This window comes from Phyllobates terribilis, unplaced genomic scaffold (assembly GCF_046119375.1).
Source record: "Phyllobates terribilis strain yellow unplaced genomic scaffold, ASM4611937v1 Scaffold_55__1_contigs__length_8800988, whole genome shotgun sequence".
Lineage (NCBI taxonomy): Eukaryota > Metazoa > Chordata > Amphibia > Anura > Dendrobatidae > Phyllobates > Phyllobates terribilis.
This window is the reverse complement of record NW_027362815.1, coordinates 8673664-8688863: the sequence shown is the minus strand read 5'-3', so window position 1 is coordinate 8688863 and position 15200 is coordinate 8673664.

Here is a 15200-nt window from a genome sequence, read left to right as displayed (position 1 = left end):
ACGGAGCAACAGGTAGAGCTGGAAGAACAGCCGGTCCAGGAGGCAGAAGACTCCACACAAGCAGAACTGGAGGATCAACCCTCTGCTTATAGTGAGCCTGCCGTACCCCTAGTGAGACAAAGAGCCGGTAGACAGCTGCCCAGTTTACCCTTGACAGCTCCTACACCCTGTAGTTCAGGGCCAGACAGTCAGCTCCGTAGGTCCACTAGGGCCACTAGAGGCCAGTTACCCGCACGCTGGAGGATTTGAAGTGTATAAATTGTTTTATTTATGTTTATCTGTGTATTGTTGCTTGTGTATAATTTTGTGTTTCCAGTTATTTTTAGGAATCCTTGGTGGATTTACCAGGAATCCTTGTACATAGTTGGAGCGTAACCCAGGATGGACTAAAGACTGTTAAGGACTTGGGGCAGGACAAACCCCTACCTGGTTACGTATCCCTGTTTTGGTGAAATGGACACCGTCTCCCTGTTTTGGTGAAATGGACACCTTGTTTTTCCTCAAAGACTGCACCCGGTTGCGGACACGCCGTGACCATCGTTATGTGTCTCTTTATTATAATGTTTTGGTTGTACTCTGTTATGTTTACAAAAATATGTTTAGTCCCGGAGTACTAAATTTCACTAGGGGGGAATGTGACACCCCAGGGGTCTGGTTGCCACAGTGATAGAGATGTTATGTCTGAGAGCAGGTGGGAGGTCCTTTGGTCAGGGATCCTGTGCATGCCACACCTCCTGCCCAGTCTTGGGAGGGGAAGAATTTCCCCTATATAAACCCGGGGCTGAAGCAGGGTTAGTGAGTCAAGGAGAGTAGAGACAAGAAACAGTCACAGGAAGAAACAGCAGAAGCTCATTGGGAGCAATATTACTACGAGTCAGGGGCTGGCAGCTGCAGAGCTCGCCCTGACTGAGAAGCTTTCTTACCGGACCCGGCGTCCGAGGCTGTGGGGACTAACTCTTACCCAGCAGCAGAAGCCGACCGGCAGGGGATTTCAGGTCCTCAGGCCCAGAAACCCGAAGGCACGGTCACACGCGTGGGACCAGCACCGCCATCGTGGAGCGGAAGCCATTAGAAGGCCCCGAGTCACCGGCCATACAGGTGAGCACCACACGGTACACTCAGGGACGTGGGCTACTTATATCCGCTTCTAGCAAGGTAGCCAGAAGAGTACAGTCAGTTTGGGAGGCCTACAACTCCGCCTGGCCAGGGGAGATCCCATCTGCTCAAGGACTGACCAGGCCCCGTTCACTAGCAAGTACTCCGGGAGGGTCTATCGTTGTTACCAGTAAAGACCCTGAATTACACCGCACCGTCTCTGAGTGGTTCCTGCTACCCCCATCATCCACATCTGCTGCCCTGAGGCCATACCCCTCCCGTTGGGGGTTATACCATCTACGCTGCACCATCCATCCACCGGCCTCAGCGGACTGTCCTGCAGCGGCAGCTCCATAGCTGCATTCAACGGGTGGCGTAGTCGTCCTGCATCTACCGCTGTTACATCGCCGCTCAGTTTGACTCCCTGGGCACGGACCGGGTCACCGCCACGAGACTACAACCCTCAAGAGATCCGGCTCCGGGTAAGCTCCCGCGTGCGCAACGCAGCGCGACACAGGCCCAGGGGCGCGTCATAAACAGCTGTGCAGACTCAACCATCTGTTACCCCATACTCAGACGGGCAGCTGGAGACTTGGGAGCTGTGAGGAAGCAAGTGCGATTGGGGTTACACCTCTGTGGACTGGAGTATTTATGATGTTGAAGTTGAGGTGGAGGAGAGCCCACTTGAAGGCGCACTTGATATCCGTTGAAGCACCTGCTGTTTTTGTGCCTCATCTGGAATTTGTAGCGATGGGCGTGTCCTTAAGAAAGGGATCGTATCACATTGTCCACGAAAAGAAGTAGACATCTTAGTTTGGCTGGAAGATAGTCTTTCTTCTGCAGATGTTACTCCCCTCCCCCCACCACGGGGGGGGCTCGACCCACCAGCGGACAGGCACCAGTATTGGGAGAGGGGGGCTGGCAGTCGGGGTCCACCGCGGCTCTGGCACAAACCCGGCGACACGGAGGTGGCACGGGCAGGAACGGACTGGCCGTGTCGGCTTCGCCCTTTTTTGGTTTTAGAAGGGCATGACATGCCTATATCTGTGTCTCCCCCTCCTTTTACTCCTCCACCTCTTTTCTTTTCGCATGACTATATGTACTTGTCACTTTTCCATGTGTTAGTTGTGTCTTCTGAGCAGTTTGTCAGCTTTTGGACACCTTTGAAGGTGTTTTCTATGTGTTTTTGTTTGCCTGCCATTGGTTTTAACGGTGTTCGAAGGTGTTCGACGAACAGTTCGGCGAACATACGGGTGTTCGACGAACCGAACCGAACTCGAACACTACGGGGGTGGCTCAACACTATTATGCAGGCCACTGAATTACAGAAAAATTCAACTTTGAGTGCCCTTCACTACTAGCCTGGTCTTTACAAATTCTAGTATCAGGTCTGTCTCAGCCTTATCTCTAGGGGATCAATCAGCAGTATATGCTCCAGTAAACAGCATAACAATATGGCTGCAATACATCTGTCTTTTATATCCTCACCCACTTGGACTATAAGATGGCAGGCCACGCCACTGCTATGGGGCCCGTGAACCGGCACTGACACCGGGCCCCCCCTCCGCCCATCTGCGCCCACACTGCCCACACAGAATGATGGGGTGGAAGCGTCTGCTGACGCTTACTCTTTCATCATCATTGCTTGTGCTGACGACCAGAGGGGGGCTCTAGCCGTCAACACGAGCAATGAGGATGGAGGAGGGAGTGTCAGCAGACGCTTCCACCCCCATCAGTCTTCCTCGACGTCTGACGAGTCAGAGCAGCGGCATCGATGACGTCATTACAGGGCGCCCACTGTTCTGATATGTGCAGTACTTCACACCAAAGGCTCAGCAGATCAGAGCATCTGGTGGAACAAGGAATAAGGAGAGGTGAGTACTGTGTTTATTTTTTTAAATCAGTGACAAAAGAGTATGGATGATCATGGGGGGTGCATTATACTGTATGGAGGATCATGGGGGGTGCATTATATTGTATGTAGGACCATGGTGTGTGCATTATATTGTATGAAGGACCATGGGGGGTGCATTATATTGTATGGGGGACCATGGGGGTGCATTATATTGTATAGAAGATCATGGGGGAGTGCATTATATTGTATGGAGGATCATGGGGGGTGCATTATATTGTATGAAGGACCATGGGGGGTGCATTATATTGTATGGGGGACCATGGGGGTGCATTATATTGTATGGAGGACCATGGGGGTGCATTATATTGTATAGCGGACCATGGGTGGTGCATTATATTGTATGGCAGACCATGAGGAGTGCATTATATTGTATAGAAGACCATGGGGGGTGCATTATATTGTATGGAAGACCATGAGGGGTGCATTATATTGTATAGAGGATCATGGGGGGTGCATTATATTGTATGGAGGATCAAAGGTGGGGTGCGTTATATTGTATGGAGGATCATGGGGGGTGCATTACATTGTATGGAGGATCATGGGGGGTGCATTATATTGTATAGAGGATCATGGGGGGTGCATTATATTGTATGGAGGACCATGAGGGGTGCATTATATTGTATAGATGATCATGGGGGGGTGCATTATATTGTATGGAGGATCATGGGGGGTGCATTATATTGTATGTAGGACCATGGGGTGTGCATTATATTGTATGAAGGACCATGGGGGGTGCATTATATTGTATGGGGGACCATGGGGGTGCATTATATTGTATGGAGGACCATGGGGGTGCATTATATTGTATAGTGGACCATGGGTGGTGCATTATATTGTATGGAAGACCATGAAGAGTGCATTATATTGTATGGAAGACCATGGGGGGTGCATTATATTGTATGGAGGACCATGGGGGGTGCATTATATTGCATGGAGGACCATAGGGATTGCATTATATTGTATGGAGGACCATAGGAGGTGCATTATATTGTATGGAGGACCATGATGGGTGCATTATACTGTATGGAGGACAATGAAGGGTGCATTATACTGTATGGAGGACCATGAGGGGTGCATTATATTGTATGGCGGACCATGGAGGGTGCATTATATTGTATGGAGGAACATGGAGGGTGCATTATACTGTATGTAGGACCATGAGGGGTGCATTATATTGTATGAAGGACCATGGGGGGTGCATTATATTATACGGAAGACCATGGGGGTGCATTATTTTGTATTTAGGACCATAGGGGTTGCATTATATTGTATGGAGGACCATGGGAGTTACATTATATTGTATGGAGGACCATGGAGGGTGCATTATACTGTATGGAGGACCATGGGGGATGCATTATATTGTATGGATGACCATGGGGGTGTGCATTATATTGCATAGCGGACCATGGGGGGTGCACTATATTGTATGGAGGACCATAGGGGTTGCATTATATTGTATGGAGGACCATGGGAGGTGCATTATATTGTATGGAGGACCATAGGGGTTTCATTATATTGCATGGAGTACCATGGGAGGTGCATTATATCGTATGGAGGATCATGGGAGGTGCATTATATTGTATGGAGGACCATGGGAGGTGAATTATATTGTATGGAGTACCATGGGGAGTGCATTATATTGTATGGAGGACCATAGGGGGTGCATTATATTGTATGGAGGACCATGGGGGTGCATTATATTGTTTGGAGGACCAAGGAGAGATCATTGTATTTTATAGAAAACTAAAGAGGTTTCATTATGTTGTATTGAGGACCATAGAGGTGCATTTTACTGTATAGAGAACCATGGGGGTGCATTATACTGTATAGCGGATCATGGAGAGTGCATTATACTGTATTGAGAACTATGTGGAGTGCATTATACTGTATGGAGGACCATGGGGGTGCATTTTATTGTACAGAGGACCATGGAGGGTGCATTATACTATATGGAGGACCATGGCGAGTGCATTATATTCTATGGAGCACCATGGGAAGTGCATAATACTATATGAAGGATTATGAGGGGCGCATTATACTATATGGAAGGCTATGTGGGGTCATTATACTGTATGCAAGCAATTATACAGTGTGAAGGTTTGAGTGGAGTCCATCATACTATGTGGAGGGCTGTGTGGGGACCGTTATACTGTTGGGAGGGCTAGAGTGGGCCATTATTCAATGTGGGGAAGTGTGCGGGCCATTATACATTGTGAGGCCATTATACTGTATGGAGGGCTGTGTAAGGGATCAAACCGTGTTGGGGTCACCATACTTTGCTTTGGGAGTTGAAGTTGGGTACAGTAGCGTCATTATACTATTCATGTAGAGGAATTCACCATTGAGGTATCACGGTGTTTGGGGGGCACTTTTGTTGCTATGATACTTTATGGGGACAATGAATGAGGAATCTAGGACTTCAGCAGGAGGAAAATTACTATGTAAAGGCTGGAAAGTTGTGAGACAGGGGCGGAACTACCGCCCGTGCAGCCGGTTCATTGAACGGGGGCCCCGAGGGAGAGGGGGCCCCTCCAGCCTCCAGCAGGGCCGCCATCAGGGCATGTCTGCCCTGACTCCAGTGTGGGGCCCAGCCGGTAGGGGCCCCCTTGGAGCCCCGTTGGGGGCCCCCTCTTGTGAGTCTCTCTCCTCATGGGGCCCCCGGCCCCATGCTAAGCGCCAGGTCCGGGACATCTCAGCGCTGCGCTGCGCTCCTGCGGCAGCGCCTTCATGATTCCCCTGATTTCCGGTCATGTGACGGCGCCGTCACATGGCCGGAAGGCAGGAGAACCTGGTGTCAGCGATTTGGACGAGCGCCAGGATTCTGCAGGGATCGCATGGGGGTAAGTATAACAAGTTTTGTTTTTTTCAAAATACAATTTACTAGGAGTGGGGGGAATGGGAGGTGTGTGCGTGTGTGTGTGTGAGATAAGAGATGCACATGGGGGGGGGAGATGATAAAAGATGCACATGGGGGGGGATGATAAAAGATGCACATGGGGTGGGGGGAGATGATAAAAGATGCACATGGGGTGGGGGGGATGAGAGAGGTGCACATGTGGGGGGAGGGGGATGAGAGAGGTGCACGTGGGGGGGAGGGGGATGAGAGAGGTGCACGTGGGGGGAGGGGGATGAGAGAGGTGCACGTGGGGGGGGTGATAAAAGATGCACATGGGGTGGGGGGGATGAGAGAGGTGCACATGGGGGGGATAAGAGATGCACATGGGGGGGAGATAAGAGATGCACATGGGGGGGAGATAAGAGATGCACATGGGGGGGAGATAAGAGATGCACATGGGGGGGAGATAAGAGATGCACATGGGGGGGAGATAAGAGATGCACATGGGGGGGAGATAAGAGATGCACATGGGGGGGAGATAAGAGATGCACATGGGGGGGAGATAAGAGATGCACATGGGGGAGGGGGATAAGAGATGCACATGGGGAGGGGGATAAGAGATGCACATGGGGGAGGGGGATAAGAGATGCACATGGGGGGGAGATAAGAGATGCACATGGGGGGGATGAGAGAGGTGCACATGTGGGGGAGGGGGATGAGAGATGCACATGGGGGGGATGAGAGAGGGGCACATGTGGGGGAGGGGGATGAGAGAGGGGCACATGTGGGGGAGGGGGATGAGAGAGGGGCACATGTGGGGGAGGGGGATGAGAGAGGGGCACATGGGGGGGTGGTGAGAGCTGCACATGGGGGGGATGAGAGAGGGGCACATGTGGGGGAGGGGGATGAGAGAGGGGCACATGTGGGGGAGGGGGATGAGAGAGGGGCACATGTGGGGGAGGGGGATGAGAGATGTGCACATGGGGGGGTGGTGAGAGCTGCACATGGGGGGGATGAGAGAGGGGCACATGTGGGGGAGAGGGATGAGAGAGGGGCACATGGGGGGGTGGTGAGAGCTGCTCATGGGGGGGTGAGAGCTGCACATGGGGGAATTGGGAGAAAATGAGCTGCACATGGGGGAATTAGGAGTAGGGGGATAATGAGCTGCACATAATGAATGTGGGGTGGGGGAGAGTAAATGATAAATGACGATGGGGTGGGGAGAGCACGGACATGATATAATGAATTGGGGCAGGGGGTGCATGTAAATAATGAATGCGGGGAGCAGGAAGTATAGAGTAGAGGTTCTAATTAAATTATATATTAAGTGCCTATTTACAGTTAATGGGGGCACCGTGGTGGATTACAATTTATATTTGGAATGGTAGGTTGCATAATAACTAACCATATATTGATGGTGGATGCACGTCTGTATTCAGCTGCGTAATGTAGAAGTTGGGGAATGTGCTCTAGATAACTGTGTTATTTTATGCAGAGACGAGTCCTGGCTGGAAGACGTGATGGCGGTCTGTGCTGGATGAAGGAGAAAAGCGTAGCTGAAGGACGTCACCTAGAGACGTCACCAGTGAGTCAGTGCATTACATGTACACTTACACTATATACTATGTACCGGGCTCCTGTGTATAATGTCACTGGTGATCACAGTATTACCTGTACACTATATACAGAGCTCCTGTGTATAATGTCACTGGTGATCACTGTATTACCTGTACACTGACACTATATACAGAGCTCCTGTGTATAATGTCACTGGTGATCACTGTATTACCTGTACACTGACAATATATACAGAGCTCCTGTGTATAATGTCACTGGAGATCCCTGTATTACCTGTACACTATATACAGAGCTCCTGTGTATAATGTCACTGGTGATCCCTGTATTACCTGTACACTATATACAGAGCTCCTGTGTATAATGTCACTGGTGATCACTGTATTACCTGTACACTGACACTATATACAGAGCTCCTGTGTATAATGTCACTGGTGATCACTAGATTACCTGGACACTTACATTATACATACCATGTATAGAGCTCCCGTGTATTATGACACTTATGGTAATATTAGTAATGTGGTGGTAATATTAGTAATGTGGTGGTAATATGTGGTCTGGTCATGGTGTGGCAGTTTTTCTCCCTTCTGTGTGGTATTATTCGGTCACTATGTTGTGGTAATATGTGGTCTGGTGATGGTGTGGCGGTATTCCCTGTATGTGGTATTATTGGTCATTTAAAAAAAAAATGTATATGACACATTCCCTTAAAGAAAACTAAATAAAAATATATCTAAAAAGAGTATTGGATATTTTAAGAAAATTTTAATAGGTTAGAGTAGGGCCCGGCCAGAAGAGTCTACCTTATCGTGGTGGCGGCTTTAAAAATCTTTTGGCCAAAACAAAAGCTGTTGGCTATGTATGTGGCACCGTCACATGGCCGAACGTCAGGAGAGCCTGGTGGCAGCGACGTGGACGAGCGCCAGGATTCTGCAGGGATCGCATGGGGGTAAGTATAACAAGTTTTATTTTTCTTAAATACAATTAATTAACTAGGAGTGGGGGGAATGGGAGATGCACATGGGGGGGATGAGAGATGCACGGGGGGGGGGATGAGAGATGCACGGGGGGGGATGAGAGATGCATCGGGGGGGTGAGCTGCACATGGGGGGGATGAGAGCTGCACATGGGGGGGTTATGTTTACATAACTTTGTTGCCTTATGAAGCGCAGGGGGGGGGCCCCAAAAATTTCTTGCACAGGGGCCCACTACAGTCTGTGTCTGCCCCTGTTGTGAGATCTGCTGTTCTGTGACCCCTGACAAATATTAAAAATTTTTTTGGGGAGGGCAAGTAAAAATTTTGCTATGGGTCCCGATGATATCTATGTACGTGTTACACGCACGCCGCTAGGTTCAGATAGGGGCGAGACAGGTTACATGAATTCTTTGGAATCCTGGGGAACCGTTACTCAGGCGACCATAGACCGTGTGCTGCAGCTTCTCTCAGGCACACAGGGGTATTGACCTTCAGGCACAGACACATAGGTTGTTTCACTTGCTGACCAGACACACTTGACAAGAGTCCTTATAAATGGTAGAACAGTAGCATTTAATAAGAAGCCACATAGCCAGTGCAAGTTAAGTCTGATGAGCAACAGGCTCCAGTGACAAACAGTACAGTTTCCTTAGCAACACAGCAGTTCACAGTCTTCCCAGTAGTACAGGGCAGCACAGTTCTAATGAAAAGGCACATTAATGAACACAGCATTCTTTACAGTACAGTGAGATGGAGGAGGGGGGAGGGTTTGCTGAGGGAGATGTTCCCTGTGACACCATTTCTTCCAGTCCTTATCTTTCTGCTTGACAATACTCTGCACTGCTAGTTTAGGAACTCTACCTGACCCGTGCTTAGCTTCACTCCTGACTTGAATCCTTTTCACTTGCCGGGGCGCTTCTGTCAGAAGCAGAACACACATGCCACATTTCTCTCCAGCCAGACAGTAAACAACTTCCCCACAATCCCCATAGGGCTCTGCTAAAACACTCCCCTTCTCCTGTGACTGTGTTAACCTTTCTAGTTGCTGGATGCTTGTGGAGCACAACACTTCCTGTCTCATGTGCTTGTGTTACTTCTAATAGTTGCTGAATGCTTTTAAAGCAACAACACTACTTCTGCATGTCACACACAGTATTACAGTCTCTTCAGTAGCATAATTCAGCATAGATTAGATCTCTTAGCAGCACACTTATGTATATGCATGCACAACCACAAGCTTTTCCTTCACAAGGACACAATAGTACACAACATTCTTTATCCTGCATGGAGATGGAGGGGGGTGGAGTGTTTGATGAGGGAGATGATCCATGGGACACAATTCCTTCCAGCCCTTACCTTCCTGCCCGATAATACTCTGCACTGTTAGTCCAGGGAGTTTATCTTACCTGTGTTTAGTTTCTCTCCTTCTATCAGATCCAGATAACACACCACCACCTTTCTCTTTGGCTTCAGTCAGACTACAATAACAAGTTCCTCAAAATCACCCTGGGGCTCTGCTAAGACACTATCTGTCTCCTGTGACTGTGTTATTTGTAACAGTTGCTGGATGCTTTGGAAGCAACAACACTACTTCTGCATGTCACACTCTTCCCTCCTTTTTGAATGTCGTTCTCCTCGACATTCGTCTTAATTGGTCAATCTGAACAATTCTGAGACAGTGGTGAAAGCTTAGTTACTATATATATAAATTTGTCATTATCAAATTGGTATAACATTTATAAACATTGATAATAACCTATTCTTACAACCTTTTCCTTGTAGGACTCCTGTAAGAAATAAGCAATTAACACAATTAAAACAATCAGCATCTCTTCCGCTGGAGCTTTTCGTACGTCTTCAACCAGCTCTCTCTCTCACTAGGCCAAAACAAGTCTTTCCACCAGGTAACATTGTCCATACTGTCTCTCGGAAGTGAATACCACTCAAGTGGGCTTACCTGGTCCGCAGGCAGAAATACCTGTTTCCAGTCGACAGTCCTTGGCACTTGACTCGGTTCTCCAAGTGTCTCATACGTCAGCATCACGGGCCTCCTTACTTCTCGAGTCGACATCCTCCTGGTGGGTTGTTCCTCAGATACCAAGGGTTCTTCGGTAACAGGAGTTTCTTCTACTGTACTCATTTCCCGTGCTTCCATGAATGCTCTTGGATCTGCCTCTGTAACTTTCTGTACTTCTCCTGTATCGCCTGTTTCCACACGGTCTGGTAATTCCACTCCTCCTGAGTGTCGATCATTCTCTCCAGTGATCAGCATTCGATCATCAGATCTGAATTGGACTTCATCTGTACTCCTTGGTACAAACTTTGGAGCCTCAGGACATAGTTCACTCTCTTGAGGATGGTACGTCCCTTTCCTTGCCGGTCCGAGAAATACAACGGTGTGCTCTTCTTCATCGGAACTTTCAAGGTCACTATCCACCTCCGGAGCTTCAGTCTGTGGTGGTCCCTTAGTTGATCTCGATCGATGTCGGTCTGCTTCTGGAAAGTTTTGTTGTGGTGGGAGATAATCACAGGGTAGTAATAAATTCCGATGGACTATTCTGGTTTTCTTGTCCCCTCTTTCCAATCAGATTTCATACACTGGAATGTCATCAGCTTTCCTCTTTACGACCACATACACCTTGTCCTCCCAGTACGAACAAAGTTTTCCTGGACCACCTTTCTCACCTACGTTCTTGACTAGCACCCGGCTTCCCGGTGCCATTTCTGCTCCATAACATTTTTGATCATAGTACTCCTTAATCTTGCTCTGTCCTTGCGTAACCACTTTGGACGCTATGTTGTATGCCTCTGCCATCCATTCCTTCCATTTCCGAACGTACTCCAGATATGGTCTGTAAGTCTCTTACACCGGAGTATCGAACATGATGTCGATTGGCAGTCTTGGCGATTGTCCATACAATAGGAAGAAGGGTGAGTAACCCGTTGCATCGCTCTTTGTACAGTTATAGGCATGTACCACTTTTGACAGAGAACTCTTCCAGTCTTTCTTCTTGTCAGCTGTTAAAGTGCTCAACATCGACAATAATGTCCGGTTAAAACATTCCACTTGTCCATTACCCTCTGGGTGATAGGACGTTGTGTAGGATCTCTGAAGTCTACAGTACTTCCCTAGCTTGGCAAAGAGCTGGTTCTCAAATTCTCTTCCTTGGTCATGGTGTAACCTTGTAGGGAACCCAAACCTCCAAGCAAAATCATTGAAGATCTTCCCTGCCGCTGTTCGACCAGCTTTATTGTCGGTGGCATATGATTGGGCAAATCGAGTAAAATGGTCCATCACCACCAATATGTATTTGTAACCACCCTTTCACGTCTCAAGATTTAGAAAGTCTATTGAGACCATCTCACACGGATACATAGTTTGAATGTTGCCCATAGGTACCAGGGTTGATGTGTTGGGAAGTTTATCTTTCAGACACCCACACTCCCTGGTCACGTACCTCTCAATATCTCTCTGCATGTATGGCCAGAAGAAACGTTCACGGATCAAATTGGTTGTCCTTTCCACTCCCAGGTGTCCCAAGTTTTCATGGAGTTCTTTGAAGACCAACCTACGGAATACTCTGGGTAGTACCAACTGCCGGTTTTGCCCTCCTTTACGATACAGGATACCGTCTCCACTGAGGTAGAGCTTCGTCCATTCTTTAACTAAAACAGATACTGCTGGTGACTCATTATCGCTCTCCCGTCTACTTGGAAACCGATTTTGGTCCACATAAAGTAGTATTCTACCAATTATCTGATCTTCCCACTGTGCTCTACAGATTTTTCCTTTTGGTAGTTGTTGAATGGACAGGGGGCGATCTTGTTCTCTCGTTTTTATGGTGGTTTCCACCGTCAACGGACACCACAATGGTGTGTCTTCCTCTTGATAAGCTTGCACTGCTTGGGTAGTGCTCTCAATTGCTTCCAGACTGACTTCCTCCGAGCATTCTTGCATGAACTCCTCAGGCTCTGGTGGCATTCTCGACAATCAGTCAGCATCCGCATTGTATTTTCCTGGCCTGTACTTAATGCTGAAATTGAAGTCAGCTAGTTCAGAGACCCATCTCTGACCCGTTGCATTCAGTTTGGCTGTAGTAATAGTAAGGACATACAGTGGTGGCCAAAAGTAATAATAATAATAATAATAATTTTTATTTATATAGCGCCAACATATTCCGCAGCACTTTACAATTAAGCGGGGACATGTACAAACAATAAATTCAATACAAGGTGAGACAGTTTAACAGTTACATCAGGAGTGAGGTCCCTGCTCGCAAGCTTACAATCTACATGGAAATGGGGGGACACAATAGGTGGAAAGTGCTTGTTATTTCAGGTCTGGCAATTATAATAAGTCGGGATTATCATATAAGCTGTATGATCCGGTCATCAGCCTGTATGTTAAAGTGCAATACTCAATTACCGAGTGCAGTTATCGAGTGCATGGAGGGTGTAGAAACAGATGAACAGTAGGGTGCAGATTCTGAATAGTATTTAGGAGGGAACAGGGGAAAGTTAGTTTACTGAGTAGTTGAGGTGGTAGGCTTGTTTAAAGAGATGGGTTTTTAAAGCGCGCTTGAAGACATCGGGGCTAGGCATCAATCGGATCGTCTGGGGTAGAGCATTCCAGAGAACTGGTGCAGCACGAGAGAAGTCTTGGAGACGGAGGTGTGAGGTTCGGATTATGGGGGATGTTCGCCTTAGGTAATTTGTGGAACGGAGGGCACGTGTAGGACGATAGACTGAGATGAGAGAGGAGATATAAGGTGGTGCAGAACTGTAGAGAGCTTTGTGGGTGAGAGCAATGAGTTTATATTGGACCCTGTAGTGAATGGGTAACCAGTGTAATGACTGGCACAAGGTGGAGGCATCGGTGAAGCGGCTGGACATAAATACGACCCTGGCTGCTGCATTCAGGACAGATTGGAGAGGGGAAATTTTGGTAAGAGGGAGACCGATCAGAAGAGAGTTGCAGTAGTCCAGACGAGAGTGAATAAGAGCGACAATAAGAGTTTTAGCAGTTTCCAAAGTGAGAAAAGGTCGGATTCTGGAGATGTTTTTAAGATGCAGGTGACAAGAGCGAGTGAGTGATCGGATATAGGGAGTAAAGGAAAGGTTAGTGTCGAATATGACCCCAAGGCAGCGGGCGTGCTGCTTGGGAGTTATGGTTGACCCCTCTAAGGTAATTTCGATATTAGGTAGAGTTAGGTTACTAGAGGGGGGAAACACAAGAAGTTCAGTTTTGGAGAGATTCAATTTGAGATAGAGGGAGGACATGATGCTAGACACAGCAGATAAACAATCCTTGGTGTTTTGTATTAGGGTAGGGGTGATGTCAGGGGAAGAAGTGTATAGTTGGGTGTCGTCAGCATAGAGATGATCCTGGAACCCAAATCTGCTGATTGTTTGTCCAATAGGGGCAGTGTATAGAGAGAAGAGGAGGGGGCCTAGGACTGAGCCCTGAGGAACCCCGATAGTAAGGGGATGAGGAGGGGAAGAGGAGCCGGCAAAAGATACAGTGAAGGAGCGGTCAGAGAGGTAGGAGGAGAACCAGGAGAGAACGGTTTCCTTGAGGCCTATAGAGCGGAGCATAGTGAGGAGGAGCTGGTGATCCACAGTGTCAAATGCTGCAGAGAGATCCAGGAGAATCAGCAGGGAGCAGTGACCTTTGGATTTGGCTGTTAGTAGATCGTTAGAGACTTTAGTGAGGGCAGTTTCAGTGGAGTGTAAGGAGCGGAAACCAGATTGTAGAGGGTCGAGGAGAGAGTTATCTGAGAGATAGCGGATTAGACGGGAGTGGACCAAGCGTTCCAGGAGTTTAGAGATGAAGGGAAGATTAGAGACAGGTCTATAGTTAGCAGTGCAGCTCTGGTCCAGGGATGGCTTTTTAAGTAAAGGGGTTATGATGGCATGTTTAAATGAGGAGGGAAAGATACCTGACGAAAGAGAGAGGTTAAATATTTTAGTCAGGTGAGTGGTGACCACCGGTGAGAGGGACTGCAGGAGATGTGAAGGAATGGGGTCACTGTTGCAGGTTGTAGGCCGAGAATAAGCGAGGAGCTGGGTAACCTCTTCTTCTGTGACAGGCTCAAAGATGGCTAGTGAGCTTGAAGTGCAGTAGGGAAGGGGATCCAGGCACTGAGATGTCCTGATGGATGTGGTTGATTTTTTCCAAGAAATAAGTGGCCAGATCCTCACTGCTGAGGTTGGTGGTGGGGGCCTGTGCTTTAGGTTTCAGGAGGGAGTTTAAGGTTTCGAAAAGTCGTTTTGGGTTGTTGGACATTGAAGTGATGAGGGTGGTGAAGTAGGATTGTTTGGCCAGATGAAGGGCAGAGTTATAGGTTTTGAGCATGAATTTATAGTGGATGAAGTCCTCTGCTAAAAGAGATTTTCTCCACTGACGCTCAGCACACCTCGAGCAACGTTGAAGAAAGCGTGTTTGCATCGTGTGCCAGGGCTGCCGTTGTCTGTGTCGGATCTTTCTGCGAGTAGAAGGAGCTGCTTCATCTAGGGCGCTCTTCAGTGTATTGTTGTAGTGTGACAATGCCAAGTCTGGACAGGAGAAGGAGGAGATGGGGGCTAAAGATGTGTGGAGATTGTCCATAAGCTGCTGGGTATTAATGGTACGTGTATTCCTATAAGTGTGGTAAGTGGGGGTGTCCCGGGTGAGGAGACAATTCTTAACAGAGAAGGAGAGAAGGTTGTGGTCCGAGAGCGGGAGAGGGAAGTTGGTAAAGTCATCCAGCAAGCAGAGACTGGAAAAAACCAGGTCCAGAGTGTTCCCGTCTTCATGGGTA